Source organism: Phalacrocorax aristotelis, chromosome 8 (assembly GCF_949628215.1).
Source record: "Phalacrocorax aristotelis chromosome 8, bGulAri2.1, whole genome shotgun sequence".
Classification (NCBI taxonomy): Eukaryota; Metazoa; Chordata; class Aves; order Suliformes; family Phalacrocoracidae; genus Phalacrocorax; species Phalacrocorax aristotelis.
In genome coordinates, this window is record NC_134283.1 from 6,400,597 (window position 1) to 6,418,471 (window position 17,875).

The window sequence follows — 17,875 nt, forward strand, 5'->3', positions numbered from 1 at the left end:
ATAGCCATTGCACAGACAACATTAACCCACACTATCGCTCCCCTAGCTGTGTCATGAGATATATTTTTCTGCTGCTGGAGCTAGTGTGAGATCTGTCGCTGGAAGACTCCCGGAACACAGTGAATATTTCTGAATACACCTGCCTCTGTGTATGCCTTGCCCTGAGCTGCTCCTGCCGAAAACATGCCATTCTGCAAGCAACGGGAGCTTGGAATAGGGATTTGCTATGATGTCTCAGTCAAAGCAATTCAGCAGTCACTTGGTTTTACCATCGGAAGTGTATGTATGTTCCTTGGAACAAGCAGCAGATTAAAAGTTTATTTGTGCATCCCATATTAAATTGTAGAAAGGTACCTCTAGGCTGCCACAGTATTTTCTGTGAATGCAAGTTGGCCTGCTAATAGTGCTAAAATGACTAGATTTTGTTGGCATCTTTGAAAATTCCAGATCTTCTGGACAGGCAGCCCAGATGAGAAAGGCTCATAAACTTTTAAGTTGATGTCAATTGTTTCCAAAGAAGCCAGCTCAGCTTTAGCAGTTTAAAGCCATTCCTGGCTTGATATCTGGGGAGAAATACCCTTCCTGCTGTAGTTTTGTCATTGATTTCAAAAGCGAAAGAGGTTTCTCCACTGACTCAGCAGGCCCGGGGAGGACTTTGAATCAGTATTGGTTTCATGAGTTCAAGAAATCTTTTTTCTTATTACCTGAGTTAGTGGTGGTTAGTCACTTTATACTCATCAGTGAGAATCGAGGAGGATGTAAGAATGCACATTCTCCTATGTCCTGTTCCACTGTGTTACCCAAATAGCTGGGTCTTCACGCAGACTCTCGTGGGAATGGTGAAGGTTATGAACCAAGCTGTTTGACTGGTTTGTGGGCCCTCTCTGGACACATTCCAGCTGAGAGTGCTGGCATTTGAATGAGAGAAGGTCTTGACATCTTAATTCAGGACTAGCAGGTATCACTCCCCATGCAAATATAATTTCTTAGAGCGTGAGCAAGTAACATATGTCCAGCCCCCGCACTGCAGAAGCCCAAGGGAATGGGCAACTGAAGTCCAAAAGCCAAACATATTTTCTGATTAATTGGGCCCTTGAGGCTTTTGGGTGACATTAAAGAATCTGCCAGTCATTTTTTCCCCTCTCACCCCTTCTTTTAGATAGTAAGTAATAAAATAACATAAAATCTTCTTTCAAGACCTCATTACAACAAGGCACTTCATTCCAGATACTTTGTACCTTCTGTGAGACCTCATTGTGTAAGGGGCAGGTGCATATCTTGAATGCCTACATCAACCACAGGAAGAATATAAGCTCAGCTGCTCTTCTTCCAGCCAGGGTTACTGGCTTGCACGGTGCCCACCGTGTTCTGAAACTGATGGAAAGAGGAGACAGCTTTTGGGATAAAAGGTTGGAATTAGAAAGGAAGCTATTTTCTAAAGACAGAAAATACCCACAGATTCAAAAGGTTAGTGGAGTGTTTAAAAGGTGCAATTCTAACTCTTTTTGGCGCACTTCAGGGGAACAACCATGAGGTATAAGTGCCTCGACACTCAGAGACTGGGGAGAGCACTGGAGCAGACATTTTATCTCCTGTGGATCTACAGTGTGCAGCATGCATGCAAGGCAGATTGCTGAGAATCTTCCACCTTCGGTCAGCACGTTTGTATTGGTGAGAAGAAAACAGCCCCATCTCCAGGAATACGAACAACACCGTGTTTTTGTCTTTTTCTCATATAATAGATAATTTTCCCTGTGTGGTCTGGCCCAAGAGTGGTGACTGTCTAAGCAATAATTCAATGGTTTTAGAGTTCTATATTTTTATTTATTTTTAACTAGTAAGGGTGGCGTGTCTGAATACCAGCATCATGCGTGATGAATCTTGCCACCTCCAGCTGTATCTGAGGACTGCTGCTGTGTCATCCTGGTTCTAGAGGAAATTCTTTCTCTTTTATAACTTCCCTAGAGAAATTGCTTGTGGGGGTTCAGCCCACTGTTAGGGTTCATCCCTTGACTGCTTGGCCTTTCCCCACCCATGGTGGGACAGAAAACCCTAGCATAGTATCAGCAAGGACCATGTTTTTTTTCTGTTGCCTTTGCCATGAGGTGCAACATGTTTTTACATGATGTGTGTAAGGGGGAGTTCCCCGATGAGGTATCACACCAACGTGCACCAATGAAGTGACAACCTCTTGGTATCCTTTTAAAATTCCACCCAGTTAAAGGGAACTGGAGGGGAGATATATAGCTATTAAAGTAAAACATAACTGCCTGTCAGAGAAAAGTAGTGGCAACATGCAACGAAAGCTCCGCCATCTAATGCCTGTCAGCAGGAGCGGGGAGTTTTTAACATCGTTCATATTCCTCAACGAATGTGCTTCAATTGGCAGAGACAAGGATGGAGTTGACACGGGCAGGTTCTGTCAGCTCAAATCCAGAGGTGAACTGTGTGCATCCGAAACCCGGTCCTGACAGCTGCATCCAGGCGTAGGCATGTTTAGGAAGTGGGGAGCCGTGGGAGGGCAGGGGAGGTACCAGCCTGAGCTTCATCTTCTCCCAAAGAGGCACTGTCCGCGTTGAGTAGAAGAAGAAAGGGGGCAGGGAGAGAGAAGGAACAACAAAAAACAATGCCTATTATGTTTCATGTCGATGTTGCTGTCATTAGATAGTCGGAAAGATTTCAAACGGATAAACTCCCCTTTGGGATGGCAGACCGCCTTGGCAGCCAATTTTAGGCCTTGATTTGATTGATAAACCCTTTGTGACAAGGAAGGATAAAAGAGGCCCCTAGTTTGGTACATATAAATAGGAAATTAGCTGGCAAAGTTGTCAAAGATAATTAACTCTCTGATTCTGTGTGTCTATTCAGGTTGACATACTGAAATTATTTAGAAATGCACATGTCAACGCTCTGACAGAATTTGGTACTGATCAGATAAACAGTTTTTGAGATGCCTGATTGTAAAATGATGTAAGAGCTTAGCTGGTGGTTTTATTATTATGCATTCTCTTAGCAGCAGCAGGTATCAAAAGGCAACACTATCCTCTAATGTGCTAGACTCATAGATCTGGAGACAAAGTTAAGTGTGCTACTTCACAGCACTTAGCTCACTTGTTTTGTTCTTTGCCCCTAGGTTAAAAAAAATACTAATAATGTGCTAAATTCCTGGGTGTTCCTCTGCTCCTCATCCTTTCCCCAGGCACATTGGAAATAAAGAAGATAAGGGTCTATGAGATAAGGGGTCTGAAAGCCATGGCGTTTTGTTACATCTTCAGAAGAGATAAACTGCTCACTGGTATAATCCCAAACTCAAAGATTGGCAAGGTTAGGAAAGTGCAACGGGTTAAATTCAGTGACTGAACGACGTCTTTATGATGGCTTCTATTAAAGCAATGACAGAGAACAACAAATATATTTAGCATTGCAAACTCAGTGTCTTACCCGCTGTCCCTCGTTTGCATCTTGCCTGGAGTGGTCAGCGTAGCACTACAGTTGCAATACGTGTCTGGAGTGTACCTTCTGAATGGGATTTGACTTCCAAGTCCCATCAATGTCCTTGGAAAAGTTAAGCTAGATGTGTATGTACGTGCTGTACAGCAGACTGAAAGGCACTGTAGTCTTTCAGAGTAACTCAACGTTGATTCCTTCTTGGAGATTTCCTGCATCTGAAAGTGTTTTTCAGTCTCCAAAAACAGCTGCTTCTTGGCAGTGTGAAGGTATAGGCACCATAACATCTGTCTTGAACACGGTATTGGTGGAACAGAACTGGCCTTAGCTTCCCTTAAAGTACTAGGGGCTTTGTGTAGGTTGTAGGCTGTAATGGCTGGTGCCAGAAAGCACCATCACCCCAATTCTGTGAGTGAATGCTATAGCAGCATCTAGTCAACTCACCATGCTGCTCTAAGCAAATTGGGGTTTTTAAGCCTCCAAAGTCTAAGCTCAGTCTGGATGCTGACTGCCAAGTCTTGCAGCTTTCTGCCTCATCTTCAAAGCTGGCAATCAGTCCAGGTTCTTACCCTGGGATCTAACCCCTAGATAGACAGCTTTGCTTGGATGCTCCCCTTTCAAGAGTCATGTCCAAGTTGTGACTGCTTGATTTGGGGAGGAAATGGGGAAGGAAGAGGAAAGAAAATTAATAACAGGTAGGTATGATTCACCATTACATTTACCTAGGGGATAAAGGAGGCAATGCTACAAACCACTAGAAAAATAACAGATCTTACATGCAGAGTCTCTGCCTTGTTTTGTCTGTAGTGCAAATAGCTGCCCCTGTAACATGCTTGAGCTACTGCTGCTCTCTGAAGCACTGGCCACTGTCTGCCTCCTGCCTTTTTTGTGCCTTTCCAACCATGGCTTTCTAGGCAATGTGAGCATGTGAAACATCTCTGCCACACAGACAGCGAGGGCTGGCCCATTCAAATCAGAACTCTTGTGCCTCTCTGCCAAACCTGCCTTAATATATACCAGCCCTGGCTTTGATCATGCTGTTGATGTAGGTCCAAAGACCTACCCCAAACACATACCACGTACATAACCTCCCACAGGATTCACAAAGGGTAGGCACAGGTTCTCTGCAACTCAATACTGATGAATGCGCTACTGTCCTCTGTGTCAAAATGATAATGGCACATGCATTATTCTTCCTGAGAGCCCTGCAGTTCCTTTTTATCATATTTTGCGCTCATTTGTACAGTGAACAATGTCTTGCCTCCCATCACTTACTTACAGACCAAGAAGCTTTTTGTCTGTTTATAAATAGGGTCTCACTTGACATAACACAATTCATGATATTATTTCCTCATCCATAAGCATTTCTGTAGAGCTCATTTCTGCATTTACATTCTGCATCTTGTACAACTAGGCACCCCAGGGGCCAGGAATTGGGCTTTAGCAGTAAGATCTTATTTTTCCCTTTTTTGCTATTCACCTTAACAAGAGAGTTCAAGAATGATGAAGGTCTGTGGTAGTTAATAAGGGAATGGATGTGGGTACCTATTCTAAGTGCAGGCACAGGCAAGTGCTTTATAAAAAGGTATCCTAAACACTGATGTCTTTGCTTTATTATGTTTATCATGTCTCATTCATACCTCCCAGCACATGGCAGTGGGGGTCTGTTCATAAAGAAACTGATATGCTCATGTATAATGCAGCACTATCTAACCTTCCATATAGATCACTGTTTTAGGATGAGTTATCTTAGAGCTGCATGCTGCTGTGTTGCGTGGTATCTATCTTACAATAGGTTTGTAACTTACCACAACTGAAAGCAAAGGATTAAACTGGAAGGAAATGCACTTTTCTCTTGAGTGATTCTTGTTAGAGTTTAGTTGAAATGTAGCATCTTACAGAGGCTCCGTTTATACACAATTTGATGATGAAGGGTCTGCTGCAGGCAACCTGGAAACATGAAATAGGGCTTTAATCGTAACACTTCCACTTTTCTCCACTGGGAGCTGTAGGTGTGCAGTGCCTTGGAATAGCAACCGGCTTTTATTTTGGTGCCCGACATGGATTTATGTGCCTGGGCTTAGATATGCAGATCTGAAAACAATGTCCGTGTATACTAGAGCTACCCAGAAGCCGGGGGTCTCACGGAAGCACCTAGGGCTCCTGGTGGACAGCAAGCTGAACATGAGTCAGCTCTATGCCTCTGCAGCAATGAAGGCCAACAGCATCCTGGGCTGCATTAGGAGGAGCGTTACCATCAGGTTGAGAGAAGTGATTCTCACCCTCTGCACTGGTGAGACGCATCCAGCGTCTGTGTCCAGACTCAGGCTCCCAGTACATGAAAGTACATGAAAGACTTGGGTGTACTGGAGAAGGTCCAGCGAAGGGTTACAGAGATGACTAAAGGACAGAATAATCTGACATATGGGCAGAGGCAAAGAGAGCTGAGGCTGTTCAGCCTGGAGAAGAGAAGGCTCAAGAGATGTCTTGCCAGTTTGTATCAATATCGGATGGTTGAGAGTAAAGGAGACAGAGCCTGACTCTTCTCAGTGCTGCACAAGTTGAAATACAGGAAATTCTGTTCAAATATAAGGTTATTTTTTTCAATATGAGGGTGGTCAAACACTGGAGCAGGTTACCCAGAGTGTGTGTGGTGTCTCCATCGTTGGAGGTACTCAGAACGCCACCAGACATGCTCCAGAGCAACCTGCTGTAACACCCTGCTTGAACAGAGGGGTTGGACTAGACTGTCTCCAAAGGTCCCTTCCAACCCCATCCTGTGAGTGTTTCCCATACAACTGGAAACACAACTTGCAGTATGGAGTTGTCTTTTCCACAAAAGACAAACATTCTTCTAAAGAGAAGTGCACAGGTTGTTATGCAGGCATGCACAATAACCTATGAGGGTTATTAGGATGCATAATAACCTGAGGGTTATTATGGGAGGCCATCCAGAGGGACCTGGACGAGCTTGAGAAGTGGGCCTGTGTGAAGTTCATGAGGTTCAGCAAGGCTGAGTGCAGGGTCCTGCACCTGGGTGGGGGCAATTCCCAGTATCAGTACAGGCTGGGGGATGAAGAGATTGAGAGCAGCCCTGCCAAGAAGGACTTGGGGGTACTGGTGGATGGAAATCTGGACATGAGCTATCAGTCCACACTCACAGCCCAGGTGGCCAACCATATCCTGGGCTGCATCAAAAGCAGCGTGGCCAGCAGATCGAGGGAGGTGATTCTGCCCCTCTACTCCGCTCTGGTGAGACCCCACCTGGAGTCCTGCATCCACCTCTGGAGCCCTCAGCACAGGAAGGTCATGGACCTGTTGGAGCAGGTCCAGAGGAGGCCACAGAGATGCTCTGAGGGCTGGAGCCCCTCTGCTGTGAGACCAGGCTAAGAGAGTTGGGGTTGTTCAGCCTGGAGAAGAGAAGGCTGTGGGGAGACCTTATTGTGGCCTTCCAGTACTTAAAGGGGGACTATAAGAAAGATGGGGACAGACTTTTTAGCAGGGCCTGTTGTGGTAGGACAAGGTGTAATGGTTTTAACCTAAAAGAGGATAGGTTTAGACAAGATACAAGGAAGACATTTTTTACTATGAGTGTGGTGAAACACTGGCCCAGGTCGCCCAGAGAGGTGGGAGATGCCCCGTCCCTGGAAACATTCACGGTCAGGTTGGACGGGGCTCTGAGCAACCTGATGAGGTTGAAGATGTCCCTGCTCACTGCAGGGGGGGGTGGGCTAGATGGCCTGTAAAGGTTCCTTCCAACCCAAACTATTCTATGATTCTACGATTATGTCCTGGAGCACAAGTAACTTCCTCATAACTTGTTGGCAGATGCTTGACACATCTGTTTGCTTTAGACTTCCACTGAAAAGACATTTTTGTTCCTGCATCACATGTGTCAAATTCGGCTTCTGGGGAAATGTACAGATGTTCACACACAGAGAAGAAAAAAATATGCCACAGGAGTATGTCATGGTCGTCGATACATCATGCAATGTATTAATGAGGAAAATATGTTTCCTTTAATTAAAACTTTTTGCCTAGGCCTAAGATATGTTGTGATTTCAACAGGCTTTTATATGCGTGTGGTTAAACAAACAAGTTCGATGTGTGTGTGCACAGCGATGCTCACATGCTACTCTTTCCATCTAGCTGTAAGAATGAGCCCAGTGTTGATGGTGAGGTTGTTGCAGGGATTTTTATTTTTTCAGGAAACTGCGTGCCAATGCTTCTGTTGCCTTTCATCTGCTACTTCATTGCGTGGGTTTGCTCAGGAAAGTAGATAGAGTACTTATGGAGCAGTCTGAGGCTTCTTAGGGGTTAAAGGCGGCAAATACCTGAAAAACAGGGTGAGTGTTGCATGTGCTGTGAGGGCTGGGAAGTGGTGGGGTATTCAGGGAAATAAACAGGGTGAGAAAGAGGTATCTCGCTCATCTTCAGTTCATCGTTCTTGTGGAGCTTAAAAGGCAGTAGCTATTCCATTTGATTTCCATATGTTGGCCATATGACTGTGCTGTCTGTGCATGTCCTTTTCCATTTCCCCACACTTGACTTCCAGGCAGAATTCTGTATATTTCAAAGGTGCAGTAAATTTTACTGTTGGTGGATTTGAGAGCTTGAGTCTTCTCTAATGAAGTATGTAGTCTTTTTTTTACCCAGTTCCAGACCTGACAACCTTCCTGCCTGTTTTCCTCCTCCCCTGTAATGACAAGTTTTCTTCCATCAAATAGGACCAAGTGTGTGGTCTTGAATCATGTGAATGGGCAATCTCTGATTGTTCTGCTTCTGCAGTCACATCGTCATTTGAGGGTTTTGTAGTTTCCTGCTCTGCATATTGGGCAAGAGTTCAAGCTGTGAATAATTTAGTCGTCTTCCAGTATTACTGAGATGCCTACTACCTAGAAAACTCAGGGTACCCTTGTAGTATCTGACTTTAACCTCATCTGTGCCAGAAGCCTTATACAATGCTAGGGAAGCTGGTGTCCAGTTCTAGGCTTCAAGGTCAGGATCCAAGCCTGAAACCACTCTTGGATATGCCTTAAGCCATCAGCAAAAGCACATCCTGCTCTCTGAGATATTACAGCTAAATCCCATTCCCCAAAAAAGACAAATATTGAGGCATTTCAGATATCACACTCTGGTAACTGTTGGCATATACGTTTCCCTAAAATTTCTGACTTGCATTACACAGAGAGAACAAAAATCTCAGAGTTCAGGGCCCACATCTGCTCCACAGCTGCAACAAACATCGAATTTATCATCAGCTTTTGTGATGCAGGGTAAACTATGACAAATCTTGTCTTCCTAGCTAATTAATGAAAGGTCTTGGGAATATCTCAGCCTGAGAAAAGGCATGCAGGAATGGAAAAAAGGAACATCTATGGAAATTCTTTTATGGGAGAAGGCAAAAATGAGCCTTAATAGCAAAGAAAAAATAGAAAATAGATTTTCCAAACTTGTTTTAGAAAACAGAATTACAAAATCAATGGATAAAGGGCAATTTGCTGGACCTACTGATGATTTGGATTTTAGTAATGCATTTGATGTGGTTTCTCATGACATTCCTGCTTGCAAAACAAGTTTACACATTAGTTTGGATATAAACATTGTGTCATGAGGGCAGCAAACTGGCTGAAGGATAATTACTAACAGCAACGTATTGTGTTTTGGGGAGGTGTTTAGCAGAGGTTGGCACCAAGATGGGATTTATGTTGATTCTTAGCTACTGGTAATGATCTGAAAGAAGGCTGTGCTAATAAAATCTCTAGATGACAGTCACTTGGGAGATCGAGTGGACAGTGAAGCTGCCCAGATGTGTCCAAATAGGGAAGAGGCTTATAGAGGATGGGTATATGAACATAAAACAGGACAATGCCATGCAATATGGACATGAGGAAAACCTCCTTCTGAGGGAGAAAACCTCCTTCTGAGGGAGAAAACCTCCTTCTGAGGGAAAAAACCTAGAACACTTTGCTGAGTGAGTCCTGAGGTGATAGATAACAGAAAATGAAATATAAATCTGTGGTGCAATGACATGGCAACAAGAAAGTCCCAGATGGGATGGGGAAGAGAAGCAGGAATTTTTGACCGGAATTATATACCTCTCTCAGGACAGTATGCTCCATTTTCCACACCTCAAGACTAGACTGGGTGGAAGTTCAGAGAATATCAGAAAGTTTATGTGTACACGTGTGGATGTGTTTGTGTGCACCCGAGTGGCAGTGGCTCAGTCTCTCTGAGAACTGCTGAAACTGAGGGCAAGGATATGAATGGGTTGTGACTCTGTGTAGGAATGTGAAAGGCAGAAACACCATGGCGTTAGAAAAAAACAATAGGGGGTTTTAATAAGGGATTGCTAAGAATAATGCATCTGAAACTATCAACGGGAAAATTGAAGGAGGATATTAATGAAAACATCCTGAATGAATGAGATCATTTAGGCTGGACCATTCTCCCTTGGGTCTTTTATATTCAGTTTGGGGAACACACTCAGCGCAGCGCTGTGGGGATGCAGTTCTGCCTTTGTACTGGAGGGTGGGTGAGTTGAACTGTTGTTTAGGTTGTCTGAGCTTCTCAAATCTGCAAGATACTGTGCTTCCTGGCTTTTCACTGTTTGAAGTTTTCCACAGAGCAAACCCCATGTCAGCTGAAAGTGAAAAGTCAAAATTTTCTCCTCTATTTGGCCTGAACGGGTCACTTGGGCCTCACCGGGTTACACACTTACCGACATTTCAGCATCTACACTTTCAAAGGTCTGTGCAGTGGATAAATGGTACAAAATATGCAGGACAGCGTGGCCCTTCTGCACATGGGTATGCACACTCAGAGGCCTACATGATCGCTGCATGTAGAAACAGGTCTGTGCAGACAAGGCTGAGGGGGTGTAGACAGACAGATTAATGTGAATTTGTGCGGTTCGTTGGTTGTGCAGAGCTTGAACAATCAAATCCCTTCAGTTCACTCCGCTAACTGGATTGCTTATGACAAAATCATAGCTTTTTCTCCAACCCTTTTTAATCTCCATTTTGAAAAAAATTGGAAATGACATGGTAAAGTAAGACCAATTAACATTAACAATTGCAGTTTATTTGCTTCCACTGTTTTACAGCATGCAGTCTGGTAGAGCAACATGCATTGCTATTCTGGAGACATCAAAATAAATAAGTAAATAAATACATAACCCTGTGGGCTTACAGATTGAGTCAAAGAGCAGGAGATTATTCCTGGCACTGCACTCAGAAAAAATTGTTGCCTTTGAAAACACCAGACATTGACAGTTTTGCATCAGGACAAAATTAGGATGAGGTAGAATCTCTCCATTCACATTGTGCCAATTCAGCAGATGTTTCAGACAATTCTGGAAGGAAAAAAGAAATGAATAGAGACTAGAAACCAAAAACAACCCAGGTCCCTTGAGACAAAAGGTTACTATTTCTCCTGCTATCTACTTTCCTTTATATATGGTGTGATAGGATTATCTAAGTATTTACATTTGTATTTTAGTGCCGTGTAGCACTTTTACATAGAAAAGATGCCAAAGCTTTCAACAAAGAGGGTACCTGTCATTATCTCAATTTTACAGGTAAGAAAACAGAAGTGCACAAAGTTGCTAAGAGTTGCTGGCAAAGCACACAGTAAACCACAGCAGAGCCAAGCACCTGATAGATGATCCTGTGTGTTTGCCTTTGGGCCGTGTCATCTGTCATCTTAATGGTACAAACATTTTGGGTTTAGTCACACTGGAAAAGCAAAGGTCTTACAAAAAAACCCCAAACCCAAAACCACTCCAGAATTTTGCCAACTTAAAGCAAAACATCTAATTTAAAAACTTCTAAGAAATAAATATTGTGTTATTGTTCTCTTCGAGGGAAATGCTCTCAATTAGAGCTTTATAAATGTTAAGCTATGCCTGCCCTCATTCCACAAATTAAAACCAGCTACACTTGAGAGAAGCTACTAAGAAGAGTTAGTCAGTAAAAATACCAGTGATTATTCTAACATCTCATATTCTTTTACCAAAACAAAATAACATAAGCTTGGAGACTGACTGTCTTCTATCATAAACATTAACATGCTGTGCTTGGACCTCTTGAGATCTGTCGAAAACCAAAATGTTTTGTCTCCACGTAGGTTTCTGCTAATGGATTTTCCATGCATCCCTTGTTTCAGTTTCTCTTGCCATGTGTGGGACTCAGAAACTCATTGCTGCTCTGGGCAGTATCAGTTCCTGCTACTACCTTAAAAACATCAAGGGGCTGATTGCACATCGCTTTCTTATTATGCGCTGTGTATTTTTAGAAGAGAAAGGAGCATTGTTTTCTACCATTTTAACTTAGTGTTCTGAGTGAAAAGATATCAGGCGGGGAAAAGAGCAAGTTTATCTTTCAACCTATTACATGCTATGCTGATGTGCTTTAAGTATGCTCCTAATAGTGAATTTCATTCTTTGTTGGAATATTCTAGTTGAGTTGTATTTAACACTTTGATCCCCGATCCTTGAGAAGTACTGCACTGCACAGGTTTCTGTACAATCAGTGAGGGAAAGGTAAAAACAGAAGAAAAAAAAAAAAGGGCAATCTCTGCCAGGGGAACTTCAAATCTTACTGTAAGCATTGTCCTTGCAGGAGAGCTCATGGGTAGAGCAATCCCAACATGCGTTTCCATCCCAGCTCTTGTGTGGTTCAGTTGATAAATTTTCAAATGCTGCTCTTCCCGTTTGTAATTAATTTCTATTTGAGTATTGCTTGTAGTTAAGAAGCTGCAAAGATTCTGCCTACCCGTATCCCATCTGTACAGCACAAGTAACCAGACAAGAAGGTAACAGAGTCTTTGTGAAACCTGGGAGAAAAATTCTCTGCCTTTCTTAAAAAAAGGGGCAGGTTTTATTGCTACATCCTTGCCTCCTTTCCGGCCCTGCTAATTGTAGTGAAATTGTCCCTGATTTTCTTCTGAGTGAGCCAGCACTTGCCGGCTTCAGCACTCTTCCTTTGTGTTTTGTTAAAGTTTCAGAGAGAGTTAGGAACATGTTTTTAAAGATTTCTTTATTATTAGTTCTCTTTGCATTTAATATTTGCTTACCTCTCACAAATAAAGGACATGCACCAGGAATGAAATGATTAATGATTACAGGGTTTGTTTGAAATTGTTGGCTCTTTTTACGTAATAGCATTCACCTAACTTTTTCCAGTTTTTCTTTACAGCCATATAGACTAGAAATTCAAATTTAAGCAAAAGCCAACACAAAAATCAACACAAAAAGCTTAGGTTCTTGTGCAGTCTCTTGATTTAAGCAACACTTTAAAAAACATTAGCTATTGCAAGACTCAGTAAAATCACTAGAGGTTGCAACATAGAGTGGGGGGAGTGGCTCACCCACTATAAATTTGCCTGCCTCCCCGAAGTCAGTAGAGCAAGGACTCTTCACACCAGCTGACATGTCTGTCCCAATATATTTTGACTTGCAATTGTTTTTTTGATTTACGGGAAATGGTTAAAGTGTGGCTGTCTGGCTCACACTGAAACTGGAGAGGGAGAGTCTCCGGCTCTGTTTCCCTTACAAATAAGTCAGCCTCAGAAGCTTATTCAAAATATTTAAAGAACAACACACAAATGAATAGAATGAATTAACAAAAAATGCAGAATAAGACCCTATAAATGCTGCATGCTGAAGTGCTGGTAAATAAGATACAGTTATAATTATGTGTATTAGAGCAACATGTATCTTCTTCCCAGAAAGATGAGGACTCAGCCTAGGTGAGAGTCGTTCTTGAATCCAAGGGGTGCCTGAAGGCAATCCAGACGCTTGGAGAATTGAGCTGGTGATGTGGGAGCCCTGGTGCAGATAAGAAATATCTCATCTGTAACTGACCCAGTTTTACACTGACCACTTTGTGGGATATAAAGCCCCCGCATAAGGGAGTGATTCCTTGTGGGGGTAAAAGTGCGATCTCCACAGTTAGTGCTTCACAGACCACTTCTTATGATTTGATCGACCTCTCACTGCCTCTGTTTGCTTCCAAATATACACAAAAAGCCTCAGACTTCACCTAAGCAGTGAAATGCACTGACACAGGAAGTTTTTTTGGTAGAAGATTCAGGTGGAAGTGGCATGAGTTGCCATAGTTACTATGTTTGGTAAAGGCATAAACCTTACTTCATCTTACTTGCAATCTTTCTTTCATTTTGGTTTTGACTGTTTGGTATAGTTTTTATTACTTGGTATAGTTTCATGATTACTGTTGCTTCCTCTGAACTTCTTTTTTTACCAGCATGCACTGTACTCTGCTTTAGAATATACAGAATATTTGCAGTATGCAGAATGTTGTATGTTCTAGAAAAATTATACAGCCCTCTCTTTTAGTGTGAAGCCTTTAGCCTGAGATTTCCACCTACCAAAAGTGGAGAATAATACCAAGATAAGCCATAGTTGGTCAGTGCCACACAATCAAGTATCACAGGTATTTTCACAGTATATTAAGGGTAGATTTTGCCAGTCTTATTTTTGTCTGGGTTTTCCTTACTCTCTGAGAAACCTCATTACAAGAATTAAAGCCTCTGCTGGCATGTGTGCTGATCTATGTAAACAGGACTGCAAGAATCTCACCTTTAATACTACTGATACTTTCTGATATTTTTACTGGTGTGGAAACGTGTCTGATTCCATGAACACAGTACTGGTTCCAAGAGAGCTGTAGGATGCTGTTTGGTACTAGTAAGGTCATTTAAACCTATTCCTAAATATTATTACTTTGATGAAGTGCAAAATATTTCCAGTGTTTGTTTGTCATCATTGTCAGGAGCTATGGACCTGGCTCCTGGTGCTCCAAGAGGAAAACTGCTCTGCTACTTTTTTTTCTTTAAATTGCGATTTTTAATGCCTTTTTGCACTAAATTAACAATGAGCTGCTTCTCAGACATCCAAGCACAGCACTGTGGCACCTCGCTCACTGCTGCCTTGCTATGTAGAAAGAACAAAAGCCAATAAGCAGTGATGACAACCATGTAATCCAGTCTTTTGCAGCCCTCTATCTCAAGGAAAAAGCCGTGTTCCAGTGCCACTCCAGCACTGGTGAATATCTACTCCTGTCTGAGACTCAGCAGGAGGCAGAAATACTTCCAGGATGACTCTTTTACTCTCTTCTTTACCTGCAATTATGTTCAGGCCCTGCAGTACACTGAGATGCTGAGGACTGTTAGATTCCAAATCAGAATAATAGTCCTTTTCCTGGTAGTCTTCCTCAGTCAGAAGAGGAAGAGAAACATCAAGATCGCTTTCTGGAGAGCACATGCAAGGCAGAGGTGACACATTGCTATTCGGACTAGTGGGAACCTGGTTCTTCCTAGATGTCATGCAGTCATTTATTCTCAGGGCAGAGCACAAGCCTACCTAACACCCAATCTAATCAGTCATGAACAGCTCAGATGTAAGAACAGATGTAAAAGGGAAGCAAGGGAATGGATAAGGGTTTAATGCAGGGACTTCCTTATTTATTTGAGATGCATTAATTGCATCTTCATATATTACTTCCTAAAAAAAGCAAGTTAGGCTCACAGGACAGCTGACAGTTTAAGTGTTGAGCTTATCAAAAGATGCTGTGGAGAGACGAAACAGAGACCAGACACGCTCCAAACCAGCTGATGCAACCCAAAGGGATTTGCAAGTGCCCCAGTGCAGTAGCCTTTTTAGCCAGCGCAAAAACACTTTTCCTCATTTAGATGAGAAGCTGTATGACCCCTGAAAACAGCTTAGCTCTACACCACTGTAGCAGCAAGGGGATGTACAACTGTATCTGAAGGGCGATTCTGAAAGATCTTTACTTCTTCGTACGAGCAGCACTCACCTGAAGTTGCTCTGTTCCCATCAGCGATTCAGAACAAGGTGACTATCCTAGAATGGTTTTTCTTCAGGGTAGGGGTAGCTCATAACCTGCTGTCATGAAGCTACTCTCTGTAATTACTCCCAAGTGTGTGTTTTGCCTTTCCCTAGAGCATTAGTAACCCATTAAAGTTGATTCACTTGGAGGAAAAAGGGGGAAAGGTTTCCTAACCAGTGTCTCTCCACTGTTTGTCCCCTTCTCCCCACCCCCAGCCCTGAAACTGAAGTTACAGGTTTCTTTCTGCTGCAGAAAACTGGCGGCAGGAGTTTTGGTTTTGTTGGGTGCTACTAACGCCTCATTTCCACTTATATCAGTGCCTTCACTACTGGCAAAGTGTTTCACTGTATGGGATTCTCTGCAGACATTCTAGATTGTAGTGCCTTTGTCTCCATTAATCTTTCGTATTGTTTCCAAATTTCTTTTGTTCTCATTATCAGCACAGACTGTTGAAATGCAGCCCTCAGCCAACATCTTAAAATCATCTAAGTAGCGGTGTAGACACCTGGTCTTTGAAAAAACATTGCCATTTTCTCCTGTGAGTCTAATTATAGTTGCTAATGCATTGACCCATAGGAAAAACGGTCACACGTAGTAACTGTATGGTCAAAGCTGCCGAAGGGAGTAGTTAAGAGAAAGATACACTGCGTTAGACTGAGAGAGATCTCAAACTCCTTTCTGTTCTCCGTGTTGCTGAATTGCTGTTAGGTCTAACAGTTCTTCTTTGTATCAACCTATAAATACAGCTGTGTCTACTGGATTTTGCCCAAGGGCTCGTACATCATAGTTTGCTAAATTTTAATCATGCTTATGTTTGCATTTGAGTGGAGTTCACATGTCCCATAAAGCCCTTAATCCTCAGTTTGCCATCCCAGGCAAAATGCCCAGTCTCAGCTGAGGCCTTCCTATCAAACGGCACTGACTCCATTGACTTCTCACCACATTCTCTAATGCATTTATGGATCTGATAAGAGCTCTGCTTACAGATCTGCGCTCCTTAGACCAGCAATATAAGCTGCTGTTGATACCCTTCGTTAAGAAATACTATACAAGCATTCTGTAAAGCAAATGAAGTTCATCCATCTCTCCTGGTGATTTAAAAAAAAAGTATCTTCGTATCAATGTGCAGGCACACTGACAGCTGGGAAATATTTTAGCACAACTGCGTGGAAACACTGAGTTTGTTCTAAGAGGTTTGAAAAGCACGTTGTAATTATTGTTTGACTCCTTGGTATACAGTGTTGCAAGATTACTCCCTTTTTAAAAAACAAATTAGCTGTGCAGTTTGCATCCGATTTCTGCACACAATTACCATGATTACGTGTGGAGTTCACATAACTGCACATAGAAACTGTCAGAGTTGTCTGTTTGGGAATGTGAAGTGGAAATGCACTTGCCTTTTGCATGCCTTGGTTTGGCTAGCTGATTTGCAAATCTGCCCCTACTTGTGGCCTGCTTTCCAGAGCAAAGTACTTGTTTCAATTTAAACAAATGGCATCTCTCAGTCACTTCTTAAAATTTACAACTGTAGACTGAGGTGCATTCATTTGGCAAGGACAGATCTTCTCCGAGAACAAATTATTCAGAAGAATTTCATTTGTTGTTTCTTCCCTCCCCCTGCCCCCTTTGATGTATGGTAGTACAAAGGAATCCAGGACATCGCTTTTCAGAAAAGAAAGACTTCTGAAATATCCTATGGGCAGCCTTTTATTCGTGTGTAGTTCTATTCACAAGCTTGTCTTGAAACAGTTGCAGATGTGCTTGTTAACATTTGCATGTGCTAAGTGCAGTACATCGAAACTCCGCCCACAATGTGTTTTCAAGTTAAAATAGAGCCTCCTCCTGCATAGTGCTCTGTTGAGAATACACGCAAAAATTATGATGTGCACAAGCCCAGGATGTGTCTCTGAAAACAGAGCAATTATATGAGTGCTATCACTTTTGAAGCCGTTAAAGAATCAAAACAAACCAGCCAACAATATTTTATAGTTTCCATTCTGTTTTGCCTTTATTTTTATATTGTAACTTAACAGCTTCAGGCTGCAGCAGAAATTGAAACCCCTCAAAATATGAAACATAAGTAAGACAAGAGAGCTTTCAGTTCGATTACATCTGAAACACACGTGTGAGGGGAATCTGTGGCTCAGAGAGAGACAGTAACTTCACCAACATCATACACCGAGTCAGTGGCAAAGTCAACACTGGAAATTAGGTCCCTTGTTCTCAGTCTTTTGCTCTTACCACTGGGACAAAACAATAATATATTTTTCCATATGTTGTTATCTATTTATTTCTATGTGCTTCTCCCTCTTTTTCCAGGTTGTCGTGGTTTAGCCCCAGTCAGCAACCAAGCACCACGCAGCCGCTCGCTCACTCCCCCCGGTGGGACGGGGGAGAGAATCGGAAGAGTAAGAGTGACACAACTCATGGTTTGAGATAAAGACAGCTTAACAGGTAAAGCAAAAGCTGCGCGCGGAAGCAAAACAGAACAAGGAATTAATTCACCGCTTCCCACGGGCAGGCGGGTGCTCAGCCATCCCCAGGGGAGCAGGGCTCCA

At 42.7% G+C, this 17,875-nt stretch overlaps 1 long non-coding RNA gene across 1 annotated transcript in view; it reads left to right on the forward strand.

Moving 5' to 3' along the window:
• The window catches only part of LOC142060733 (uncharacterized), a 176,988-nt gene that overhangs the window by 124,347 nt on the left and 34,766 nt on the right, over positions 1–17,875 (forward strand). Inside the window, exon 3 of the long non-coding RNA XR_012661896.1 lies at positions 17,637–17,771. This is a non-coding gene — a long non-coding RNA (uncharacterized LOC142060733). The remainder of the gene's footprint in view (positions 1–17,636; positions 17,772–17,875) is intronic.